The sequence below is a fragment of the Bacillus rossius genome, unplaced genomic scaffold (genome assembly GCF_032445375.1).
Source record: "Bacillus rossius redtenbacheri isolate Brsri unplaced genomic scaffold, Brsri_v3 Brsri_v3_scf22, whole genome shotgun sequence".
Lineage (NCBI taxonomy): Eukaryota > Metazoa > Arthropoda > Insecta > Phasmatodea > Bacillidae > Bacillus > Bacillus rossius.
The window spans coordinates 495,001-507,500 of NW_026962393.1; the positions used below are offsets into that span (position 1 = coordinate 495,001).

The 12,500-nt window shown below is 48.5% G+C and overlaps 1 non-coding gene across 1 annotated transcript; it reads right to left on the reverse strand.

The window, feature by feature from the left end:
* Window positions 1-4,471: 4,471 nt before the first annotated feature.
* Window positions 4,472-4,590, reverse strand: LOC134543832 (5S ribosomal RNA). The gene has a single exon (XR_010077281.1). It is a non-coding gene; the product is annotated as a 5S ribosomal RNA (ribosomal RNA).
* Between the last annotated feature and the right edge of the window lie 7,910 nt (window positions 4,591-12,500).

Genomic DNA, 12,500 nt, shown 5'->3' on the forward strand with positions numbered 1-12,500 from the left:
GCTTAAAAGCTAGCTAAGTGTGACCCAGGTAAAACCTGCATAGACACAGGGAAAACCCTGGGCCGGTTCATGCGGGGATCAATTAACATGCATTAAGCAAGCAGGTAACTACTGGACAAGAGGAAGAAGGGTCCAGGTAAGAAGAGTTGGAGGGGCTGAAAATCAACCTTGGTGGAGTTGGGTGCTTGGGCCTTGCGGCCCGCATTTAAAGTTGGGAGCTCCTGGGTTATTATTAGCCAGGGGCGCATGCGCCCCCAGGGGCGGGCGACTTCACGTCAGCCCAGCCACAGCTGCCCAGGCAGCCACAGTTAAGACAGAAGTGGGCAGACGAGCCAGTAAACCGGCTCGAACTGCTGGCTCTCGGAGCGAAAGGCAGCCTGACATTGCGCCATCTTCATCTTCCTTCTTCCAGTTAACAGCCAACGACCTTTCAAGCCAGGGTGGGGGTAAGTCGTTCAGGCGAATGAAGTATCTTGCGAGTCGGACCCTCTTGCCCCCCAAATTCCCGGGTCGGTTGAAGGTCGCGCCGCCCAGGCTACCACTGGCTCCAACAGGGCCCCAACTTGAAGGCGCCGCCATCTCTTCCTTCAGAATTCCGATGCTGTTCAGTTCCATTGCGCGCGCGGCAGTCCACAGCTCCGCAAGTTCCAGCCCGCAGTTCGTCTACACTTCGCATCCAGGGCACATCGAGCTCCCCTGCGGTGCCTTCGCCGACGAAGCTGCTTTCTGCCGCGCGCCGAGCTACATTCAGGCTACCTTTCTCCCCGACAGCCGTGATAACGACTCCACAGGCCGGCCATTGGTCCGCGGACTGCTATTGGTTATTCACAGCCACCCCAGTGAGATTGCAACTCTCGAGCTGGGCTCCCGTATCCGCCACCCGCGGGACGCGGTCGGTAGCAGTTGGCGCTGCTAGGCCGCCCCCAGCACGCACACAAAACCAACACGCACTGCCAGCCTTCGGTTACCCAATAGGTCGCAGGGAACTCCCAGCCAACAGCCCGCGAGAGAGATGCGCACGCCCCGAGAGACGACCACCGACTTTTCTCTCTGCAAATATCTGGTTACCCAATTTTCTGGTTGCGGACGGTTCAGAAAATTCTCGATGCCTTGCTCACGTAGGGAGCAGCGCACTTTGGACAGCGAAAGTAATGTAGGGCTTCTTTAGCACTGATTTTTCAATGTTTTCTAAATGTCAGCAGTCTACGATGACATAATGGGCAGTTCCACTAATAGTGTAATTTTTTTATGGCAGCTGCACTGTTTAATTTGCACTGCGAGCTGTTTAAATTTACTGCTACACCAAACAGGGAACTTTTCATTTGCAGATGTTATTCAAGGAATCAAATACGTAATTTGTGCTGGAATCACTTGAAAATGGTTAAATTAACTTAGGTATACTTTAGTGTATAGTATGCTGAAAATGTGGAGATAATTTCATGAAGGCTGTTTGCTGTGGAAGCACTAGCAAATCACCTTGTTCAGTGCCACCTGGAATGGCTTTCTTCGTGCACCTCCAAGGATGATGTGATTATTATTGTGAGTAAATTTTGTTTACATTTTCATTGTGTGAATAATAAAACTTTTAACTGTACACACAACAAGCATTTCACTTGGATCTGATGCATTCTCAAGAGTGCAGTTTCTGTTTAGCTTTTAAAACTGGCTGCCCTTCAATTCACTCAAGGTGCAGATGCAAGTTGCTGATGAAGTATTCCACACACATGCTACATTGGAGAAATATTTTAATAAAAATTAAAACTCTTGCAGGATTTCGAATAAAAACTATCCTATTTATCCCTTCTATGTTTTGGTACTGCGAAATTGAGAGAGGTAAGTAAGTTGTGAGGTTATTTTTACTTGCTTGCATGTGAGGTTAGCAGAGCAAAAATATTTTTGAAATTGCAGATACATGGTCACTTTATTTCGTTGCAAACATTTATAAGCTCGTAATCTTATTTAAAGTCTCCATACTTAATGCGTTTGGAAAACCTTCTTTCTCTCAATTTTACAATGGAACAAAATTTTACTTGTATGTGTACATTAATTCCATCTCTAAATGATGTAGGTTTACGCACCGAGATCAGGTACATTGTAGAGAGAAAAACACACGAGTACCTGCTTATTTTGAAGTTTTAATGAGTATATTAAAAAAAAAAAAAAAAAAAACGATAAAAATATAATTGAAAAAGTATATTATTCACGTATTTTTGAGGATGAGGGGAGGGGGTGTTTTTGTCCGATGGTCGTTTATCTTTAAAGAAATTTCCGTTGGACCTGTGCGTTCTTGCTCTGCCAATTCTCGAAAAATGAAATATTTTAAGTCGTCTTTTATGTGCTAACTTCATTATATTTGGCTGCATTCGTATTTTTATTAGTTTTGAAACATTCATGTCACGGAAAATAATCATAAACCAGGACAAAAACGTTTTGACTAAATGTTCTAGGTTGGTTGTAAAACATTTTCTTATTTTATTTCACATCGGAAACATCTGTTAAGTTGTAAGCTTTGTAATGAATGCGACAGTCACTTGTTCGCTGAAGTGTTTGTTTAAGAAATTAGTATTGTAAATTTGTTTATGGTCTTGTTAAATGAAATTTTAAGTGAAATCATTTGGAAAAACAGAGGCTACAGGAATTTTCAACACAACTTGATGACCGACGTTGTGACTAGTGTGGGAGTGTGTGCTCGTGTAAATATCAATTTTTCTTACTCCTCGTGCCGGTCAACAGGAAAACAGCGAGTGTGTTATCTCATCGCGGGCGTGTGATTGCGTGTGGTAAATTGTGCTAGGTTAATTACCGCAAAACTCCACTGTGTGCAAATATGTAGTGTGTCGCTGTATGCAAATATTTGGTATGTCTTTTTTTTTTTTTTTTTTTTTCAGGCAATACACACTTTGAATTTTACACAATTTCGATGCTGCAACCTAAGTGTATACATGCGAATAGGATTGCTTAAATGAAAAAGTAAAGTAGGAGGTAAGTGCAAATGTTTCCAGGAGGTTATGCACACACAATCTATTTTATGAATTAATAGTTATTATCTAAGAAAATGATAGAAGATTATAAATAATGTGTGCAGAATAATACAGAATTTGCATGTTACACAAAAAAAAAATATATATATATTCCAAATATTGTTAGCAAAATGCACCTAGATTAGTGAGCTGGATTTTTTTTTTTTTTTTGTATTTTTGTTCTGTTGATCCCACGTGGAGTCAAGGCTCCGGGATATAGAACATGTATGTGCAGACAATTAATATTTACATGATGCAAGTTACCAAGAAAAAAAATTTCAAAAAAAAAAAATACATAACATGTTACACAATTTAACTTTATGCAAAACATGAAGCAGCTGTTATCACAAGTCCATTCAACAAATTAACAGTTCAATTTCTCTATTATCAATCAAATTAAAGAATAGCTTCAGAGGGTAGGTAGGATATTCTAGAAGAATTTTTTTTACTGTTTTTTTTTTAATACTGGTAAATTGTTTTAGTTATTTTCTGTGATATTAAGTTGTAAAGTTTTACTCCCAAGTAATTTAGTCCATTTTCAAATCGCCTAGTGTTATGTTCAACTATCCTCAATTTACTAGCATTTCTGGTGTTATACCTATGTGCGAATATCTAAAAAAAAAAAAAAAAAAAAAAAAATAATAATTTTTTTTTTCTTCTTTTTCTTAAGAATGAATAAAAAGTTTCTAGAACGTATTCATTTATGGCAGTCAGGACTTTAAGTTTTTTGAATTTTGGTCTGCAGTTAGATGATTTTTTATCTTTTGTTATTATTCTAATAGCTCCTTTTTTTTTTTTTTTTTTCCCCCAATGTTATATGGCAGAAAGAGTAGAGCTATGGCTACTGTGACATCATGCATTGATGGGAAGGTTATTGTTGGATAACAAAAATTTAGATGATATAATTTTTATTTTTTTCCATACACAACACATTGCAGGTACAATTTTACAGGTTACAGCTGTACCACCTCTAGTATTGCTGCCGACCATCCAACAAATGAGCACACTAAACAGGCATTGATGACATTGTTATCAACGTCTTTTTGAATCTCTCATTATTATACATAACTGCCCACTGAAACAGAGAAACTTCAAAATAGGTGTGTGTGTGTGTGTTTATATATATATATATATATATATATATATATATATATATACATATATACATACATACATACATACATACATACATATACACTTATATATTTATTTTTTCACTTTGAATTTTGTATGAGGTATACACATGCAAAGATTCACAGCTACTGGGTGGGTGAGTGAGTGAGTGAGTGAGTGAGTGATTGATTGATTGATTGATTGATTGATTGATTGAGAGAGAGTGAGTGTGTGTGTTAGGGGGGGGGGGGGGAAATGTGGTGATTGTGGGGGAAAAAAAAATTTAAAATTGAAATTTTTAAAAAAAAAATTTTTTTCTGTAGGGTGCAAAATAGTAGTGCCAACGGCACGTGGTGTTCCCAAGCGGTCACCCATCTAAGTACTAACCACGCTCGACGATGCTTAACTTCGGTGATCGGACGAGAACCGGTGTGTTCATCGTGATATGGCCGTTGGCAATGATATAGATGTTTTTTTTTTGCAGTTTGTATTTGCCACTCGAAATAGCTATACCAGGTGTGATTGTTACAAACAACAGGAGAAATCGTGTAATGAACACTCTTTTACTTCCCCCCCCCCCCTCCCCACACACAACACCCACCACCCTCACCATCCCAACCACCAAAGCCCTCTTCAAAATACACTCTCACACACACACACAAACCCACACTCTATAACTGATGAACATTACCATAACTTCTTAAAGCCATTAGATAATATTTAACTCAAGAAAGGTATTGTGATATGTTTAAAGAAAGAAAGGTGAAACCTTTAACTTTACCAGCAGGTATTAGTATCACTGAGGTATCTTCTAGGTTGTAGCAGCAATAGTAGTAATAATAATAAAATTAAATAAGGTAATAAAAAAGAAAAGTTATACATGTGATCAAATCATGAATGTATAAAACTGGAATGAATTTAAATTTTTTTTATTTTTCTTCATAGGCTGTTTTGAAATTGATGAGTAAGTGCCTCTTCTTTTAAATTTTTTAATGCTGAACACTGTTACATAAGAGATGAATGTTTAGAAAATTTAAAAAAAAAAAAGCTAGCCCAGCCCCCTCCCCCCCTCACACAAAATCCAAACAAAAAAAAAACACCCTCCTTCAAAACATCACATAATCATCCAGCCAGCAGTGCAGACGAGAAATTTGCACTCGGGGCCGCCATTTTGACGATAAATTCTTGCATGGCACACCAAAGGTAGGAAAGAATTTAAAAAAATAAAAATAATGGGCGAGCACCCTCGCGTCTGCCTGTAGAAAATGAAGTTAAAAGTAACATAACCTAAAGACAGGCACACACTAGGGTGCTCCCAGGCGGTTGAGAAATTTTTTCCCGCCAAAAGACTTATATATATTATTTATTTTACTGTTTTTGGCAGGGGGCTATGTCGGTCTGTGTGCAAAGTAGTTCCTACTCCCGCCGCCAGGAGCGCGCGCGGTGGGTAGCGATGTTGTTTTTTCTGCTTTCATTTGTTTATTATTTAGAGGGTTAATGCTATGTAAATGTACGCAAGTTTGGTTATGTGTCGGTAGTTGTGCGAGATTTAATTTCCGAAACGAAATTTGACTTTCATCGGCCTGCATTTCTCACTTATTCGGAAAATACATGTGTGTTTATGTATGTATAATAATCGAGTGATTTTGTAATAATTTGGAAGTTTTGTTTGCGTGTGCGATGTGGGGAAGAAAAGGTGTGCACACGAGTCCTAGGGCTATATTTTTTTTTATTGCGAAATATTTACTTCATGTGGTGAAAAATTTTAAATTATTTGTGATGCAAGTGAAATTTTTTTTTTTTTTTCAGTTGGGTGATGTGTTTGTCCTCGTTTGTGTGCAAGGAAGCAAACATGCTGAAGGTAAGGGGCCATAAATGACACTTTAAAATATTAGTTTACCATTAATTTTGGTTAAATATTAAATTGCCATATAAGTAAAATCATGTCAACTGTTGTATTCCACCCAGTATAAGCTGTTAGTAATGGGTACTTAATATAAATAGAATAAATGTAAGCATTTTCGTCTGCATGAAAATTCACTTTTTTTTTGGATCCATTTGTACTGTGGGTAGTTAAATAGTACATTATGTTGTTTTTACTTCGAAGTACAAAACATCTTGTGCATGATTGCAAATTCAAACGCAGTTAAGCATAATATGAATTCGAATTATGTGTGTGTGTGTGTGTATATATATATTTTTTTTTCAGTTTTTTTTTTTTTTTTTTTTTTTTTTTTTTTTTTTTACTGTGTCCAGTTTTAGCACAAATGGAATTATTTTCAAAGTGAATCGATGCAACTGGTCTTTGCCATTAATATTGATATATGATCTAACTAAATTAAATAGAAAGGATTTTTTTATTTATTTTTTTATATATATAAATATATTTGTAGCAATGTACTAATGACCACAGAAGTAAGCAAAAAAAAAAATATATATATATATATCTCAGCCAGTAAACCATGCGTCTTAAAGACTTTTTTTAATGAAAATATTTCTGCCTTGGTTAAGCTTACATTTACTATCATAGGGATTGAGGGAATTGTAGAACAGCAGCAGAAGCATTTCCTTTCATGATCATGTTCTTGGTCCTGAAAAGGACCGTTTATGTAAGCATGTGCACACCAGACCTGCTCACTTGGAGCTGGTGTATTTGGTGACAGCCTTGGTGCCCTCGCTGACAGCGTGCTTGGCCAGCTCCCCGGGCAGCAGCAGTCTCACGGCCGTCTGTATCTCGCGGCTGGTGATGGTGGAGCGCTTGTTGTAGTGGGCGAGGCGGCTGGCCTCTGCCGCGATGCGCTCGAAAATGTCGTTCACGAAACTGTTCATGATGCTCATGGCCTTAGATGATATGCCAGTGTCCGGATGAACTTGCTTCAACACTTTGTAGATGTAGATTGCGTAGCTTTCCTTCCTCTTGCGCTTCTTTTTCTTGTCGCCCTTCGAGATGTTTTTCTGGGCCTTGCCCGCCTTTTTGGCTGCCTTACCGCTCGTCTTGGGGGGCATCGTAGGTCTGAGCTGTGCCGCTGTCGCTAGATGAGTGAGACGGGAACTGAATTTTTTTCGTGAAAAGTTTTCTTGGCTTCTTGTTGCGCGACCAATCGGAGCGCTCCGCGGCTCGTGATTGGTCGCGCTCCGCGGAGGGACGTGTAACAAAAGTAATTTCCAGCGGCCGGGGCGCCACTTTCTCGTAGGTTGCGGACCAGTGTACAGCTTCTTCCTGGTAGCTTGTGTTTTGGTTCGATTTCTTGTGTTCAGTGGTGATTTGTGCATCGAAGTGCTATATTTCGACATCTACGTACCTTCAGGCATCAGCACAGGTGTTTGTGCGTCGGGGCTCTGCCTAGTTACATTTTAAACTGTGTTTCTTACTTCGTGTTACTATGTAAACATTCTGCTTCGTCGGTGATGGATCGATTGTGAGTGTGGGAGTATCGATTCTGTCGCTTTGTGCTTACCTGCAACCAAGATGGCCGACAAAGACACTTTATCATTTCCATTGGGGCAACCTCCACTTTCGCCTCTTCCACCTCGCTCCCAGGGTGCGAATAAATTTTGGGCGACTCCTGGTCGGCATTCTGCTCATGCGGTTTCGTCCTCTTCCGATTCTGATGACGCTTCGCCACCTGGTAGCCCTGTTGAGAGGAAGCCTGCCAAAATATCGAAGGATGCGGCAAAGGCTATTGTATCTCGCCACTGGTTTGCCTCTCAGCGCCCGAACGACGATGGTGGTAGCACGCCTTCTTCACGCGCCATTGCCCGGGCCGATCTACACAAGTCCCGGCGCACCCAGCTGGACTCCACTTTGGCGCTGAAGCGCCGTGCTGGCTCTTCAGTTGATGCCACAATTGACGCCGTGGCCCGGGGCTGCGCTCCTGCTGCTTCCTGTTCGCGGGTGCCATCCTGGCCGGATGATTTGCACCGCATCGACTCTGACGGCCCTGGTGTGAGCCCGCGGCGTCGGGGCTCGCTCCCCGATGTCCATTTGCTCCACCAGGTTGAGGAGACCTGGCGCAGCCTCGCCGCCGGTGCGCCCCTGCCTGGCTCTACTGCCGGTGGGCCCATCTCCAGTTGCCCGGGGCCGTCCACTGATGGCGTCGGTGCTGCCATGGCGTCGGCGCAGGCGGCTTCGGGCTCCCTGTCCCGGGGACCGCGCCGGTCTGCTGTGGCGGACCCTGGCGTGCCTGGCCTGGCCGTCGGTGTCCCTCGTGGCTGTCCCGGGGCTGCCTCTGACACTGCGTCTGTGCCGGGTGTCCTGGCGGCGGCCGACCGTGTTGTCCCGCCGGCCCAGCCTGGTCTTCCTTCGACGCCTGCGCCTGCTGTGGCCCCTCGCCCGCCCGGGCTGTCACCGGATAGTGGTACTGCGCCACGGCGCATTCCGCCAATTGTTGTCAATACCAAACTGAATGTTGACGCCATTCGCGGGAACCGGTCGCTGCGGCAGAAGCTGCAGGGGAACTTCACCGTGGACTATCTTCGGGGCTATCCACGCTATCACCCCACAAGCCTGCACGACCGGGAGGCCCTGCTGACGTATTTCCGGGACCATGGCATCCCTTGCCACACGTTTCCATTGGGTCGGAAGACTTCACCCCGGATTGTCCTGGCGGGTCTCCCCTCCGAGACTTCCCAGGACTCGGTCCTGGAGGAACTGCGTGCCGTTGGGGTGCACCCCGAGTCGCTCCGGCCCCTCACTTCGGAGCGCGAGCTCCACCGGGGCTTCATCAGATTTCTCGTGGTCCTCGCAGATGCCGCGCAGGTCGCCAAGGCCCGAGCAGTCCGGCACCTAGCTGGCCTCACCGTCCAATGGGAGGAGTTCCGGGGCACGGCGCGGCCTCTTCAATGCCACCAATGCCAGAGGTGGGGACACCACGCGGCGGACTGTGGAAATCCCTTCCGCTGTCTCCGCTGCACCCAGCACCACGTCCGCGGGTCCTGCCCGAAGCTACCCGACGAGCCTCCACAGTGCGTGAACTGCTCGGGACCACATCCGGCGAATGCTCGTACCTGCCCCACTTACGTGCAGTTCATCGAGGGGCAGCTGCGTCGCCAGGGACCAAAGCCTCGTCCGCCGGGCCAGGACGCCTCTGCGGCGCCTCCTCGGCAGCCCCGTGCTCCGCTTCAGTTCCAGCGCCGGCCGCACGAGGACATGTTCCCGCCGCTCCCTTCGTTCTCTCTTCCGTCATGCCCCTCTGCCGTTTCCTACGCTGGGCTAGTGGCTGGCCAACCTGCGGCGCGTTCCCCGTGCCCACCTTTGGCCCCGGTCCCCCCTGCGCCCCAGCTACCCTCTCTCTTTTGTTCCGTGCCTGGTCCACCTCCAGTTGACTCTTCTTCTGTCTTGTTGCGCGCCCCTCCTCCTGCTCCCACCACTGCTGCAGGTGTTTCGCCTTCCCTCGCTCCTCCCGGCCTGGTGCAGCCGGCGTGTCCCCCGGTGTCGCGAGCGCCTTTGGACTCGAGGGCTGAGGAGGGCTCGCGGGCTGTGCAGCTGCCCGCTGCTTCCTCCCTCGCTGCAGCTCCTGCTCCGGCTCCTGCCCCCCTGCCAGTCCCTTCGGACTGCCCCTCCGCGCCTGTCCTCCCTTCTGATTCCTCTCTGCCGCCTTCCGTGCGCCCTCCGCCCGTGTTCCCGGCTTCCGCTCCCTTTCCTGTGTTTTTTGAGACTTTCAATTGGCTCGCCCGGCTGAATCTCCTCCCGTGGCTGCCGTTCTTTGCCGATGCCATCTTCCGCATCTCTCAGGCTCCTACCCCTCTTCTCCAGGCCGACATTTATTTCCAGTCCATTTTCCACTTCCTCCGGACTGTGCTCCCAGCAGCTTAAGTTTGTCCTCTGGAATGCCCGGGGCATTCGAGCGAAGCTGGGGGACTTCCGGCACTTCCTGTCCACTGAACGGCCTGCCCTTGTCCTCCTCTCTGAGACATGGCTCAAACCCGATCTCCCCTTCTCCGTGCCTGGGTACGTCATCTATCGCTGGGACCGGGACACTCGTGGGGGTGGTGTTGCTCTCCTCATCCTGTCTACCATCCCGCACCATCAGCGCGCGCTGCCCCCTCTCCGCAATGCCGAGGCGGTGGCGGTGCGTCTCCATCTGGCTCCTCATCCTCTCACTGTGTGCTCCGTCTATCTCCCTGAACATGGTCCCTTCCCGGCAGACGACTTGCGTGCTCTCTTCCATCTGGACGCGCGCGTGGTCGTGGGCGGGGATTTCAATTGCCGGCATCGCGCTTGGGGCTGTGTGTCCACGAGCAATCGGGGCACTCAGCTTCAGCGCCTCGTTCAGGGTTCCCCCCGTCTCGCCATTCACGCTCCCCCCTCATTCACTTTCATTCCATGTCACGTCCGGCAGCGGCCGAGTGTCCTCGACCTCCTCCTTTCTGTTGGACAGGTGGCTGTGTCGGGGCTCGAGGCCCGGGCCGAGCTCACGTCAGAACACACCCCTGTCGTTGGTTTCGTTCGTACCGATTCTCTCCCCCTCCATGGACCCCGCCCGTGGTTCGACTTCAGTCGTGCAGATTGGGGTGCCTACCGGTCTCATCTGGATAGGCACCTCGATCTGCACTTCCATGTCGCTTCCCCGCAGCAGCTCGATGAGCGCGTGCACGTTTTCAGTGATGCTGTGCTCGCGGCTGCTGGCGCCACCATTCCTCTCCGCTCCACTGTCATTCGTGGCACTCCCTTTCCTCCCTACCTTCGACACTTCATCGCGGCCCGCGACGCCGCGCGGCGGCGGTGGCAGTCGTCCCGCGCCGTTGCTCGTTGGCTCGACTATGTGCACCTGCGGGCGCGGTGCCGGGCGCTCACTGAGGAGTGGCTCGCGGCGGGGCGGGTCCGTAAAGTGTCTTCCCTCTCCTTCCAGTCGGGGTCCATATTCCGGTACGCGCGGAACCTTCGTGCCACGCCGTCCATCATCCCGCCCCTGGGTGGGGGGCCGCAGGGCCTTTGCGAGTCCCCTGCCCAGAAGGCGGAGCTGCTGGCGGATTCATTTCACTCGTCATTCACCCCTCGTATTCCCCCTGGGGTGGTTTCCCTCCTTCCCACTCATTACACCCCGCCTCCTCCGCCCGCACCCGGTGACATCCGTCTGTCTACCCCGGGGGAAATTCATTCCATTATCACGCACCTTCGTGTCACAACTGCTCCTGGGCCAGATGCCATTCATCCACGGCTCGTCTTCTCCCTGTCTCGGAAGGCGACCGTGTACCTCACCAAGCTTGTCAACGGTATTCTCCTCACGGGTCATTTCCCCACTGCGTGGCGGGCTGCGATCGTCGTCCCCATTCCGAAGCCGCGTGCCAATGCTCATCTTCCTTCGGGCTACCGGCCCATCAGTCTCCTGTCTGTCCTTTCAAAAGTGGCCGAGAGAGTCCTCCTCCGCCGGCTGGAGCATCATCTCACCCCTCTCGGTCCCCTTCCATCATTTCAATTCGGGTTTCGGCGCGGGCTGTCGGCTCAGCACGCCGTGGCGCGCGTCGTGGACCAGATCACCGCCGGTTTCACCTCTTTTCAACACTCTGGTATCATCCTCCTCGATCTTTCGAAGGCCTTCGATACTGTCAACCATCACGCGCTCCTCATCAAGTTGGCATATCAGGGCTTCCCTCCTGCCCTCATTCACATTATTTACAACTTTCTTTCACATCGTTCATTTTGTGTCCGTGTCTCTCGTGTCGTTTCGCAGTCCCGCGTCATCCCTGCTGGCGTCCCTCAGGGTGCCATCCTGTCCCCCCTCTTGTTCTCCCTCTTCACTTCTGACATCCCTACTCCTCCGCATTGTTCTCTCACCTTGTACGCTGATGACACCGCCATTGTCACATCATCTCGTCACGTCGCGGACGTTCCCGTCCGCCTTACGGCGGCGGTTGCATCCATCACCTCGTACTACCATTCTTGGGGAATCCTGGCGAATGCCGGCAAATCGCAGGCGGCATTTTTCACCCGCCGCTTCCCCCGCCCCCCGCCCCCTGTTGTTTCACACGGTGTTCCGATTCCCTGGTCCCCGGTGGTGACGTACCTGGGTGTCCGTCTGGACTCCGGCCTGCGGTGGGGGGCCCACATCACCGAGTCAATTTCCTCGGCCAGGCGTGCCCTCCACGCGTTGGCCCCTCTCCTCCGTCCGGCGTGTCCTCTCCCGGTTCCCATCCGGGTCAACTTGCTCCGGCTCTACGTCTTTTCTATACTCCTTTACTGCTCTCCCGTCTGGGCGCACGCCTCCCCAACTACCTTCCGCTCTCTTCATATATTCTTTCATTCCGCCCTCCGCTTGCTGCTGGGGAAGCCACGCTGGACGCCCATTCCTGAGCTCCTGGACGCAGCTTCCCTTCCGCCCATTCTCGATCTGATCTATTCCCGAGCTGACCGGTTCTATTCCTCCC